This window comes from Nanorana parkeri, unplaced genomic scaffold (genome assembly GCF_000935625.1).
Source record: "Nanorana parkeri isolate BGI_ZX_2015 unplaced genomic scaffold, ASM93562v1 scaffold224, whole genome shotgun sequence".
Taxonomy (NCBI): Eukaryota; Metazoa; Chordata; class Amphibia; order Anura; family Dicroglossidae; genus Nanorana; species Nanorana parkeri.
In genome coordinates this window covers 742,114-742,453 of record NW_017306492.1, presented here as the reverse complement: position 1 = coordinate 742,453, position 340 = coordinate 742,114, and the positions used below count along the sequence as shown (strand labels likewise).

The following is a 340-nucleotide window of genomic DNA, read 5'->3' as shown; positions in this document are numbered from 1 at the left end:
AAACCATTCCTTGATTTCCACTGACAGCTTCCAAAATTGCCCCTGGTATTTTCTTTGGCTTTGAAATCTGACCAAGAAAACACTACCTTTCCTAAACTTGACATTAAGATTTTGCACCATCTCAACAACCCCTAAATTCCAGTTACGGCTTCCAGAATTGTCCCAGGAAAATTTCCGTCCCTGGAAGTATTGGTGAATTTGGAATCCGACCAAGAAAATTCTATCTTTTCTACAGTGCTGATTGATTTTGTGCCATCTTGGCGTTTTTTGGTGTCAATATTTTTAGGAGGCTTTTTAACAGAATCTGTAGCCCACTTTATTGAACCTGGGGTAGATAGAT

The 340-nt window shown here is 39.1% G+C and overlaps 1 protein-coding gene across 1 annotated transcript in view; it reads right to left on the bottom strand.

Annotated features, from left to right (window-relative positions):
* BHLHE41 (basic helix-loop-helix family member e41) overlaps positions 1-340 on the bottom strand; it is a 4,164-nt gene that overhangs the window by 2,776 nt on the left and 1,048 nt on the right. The window lies entirely within an intron of this gene.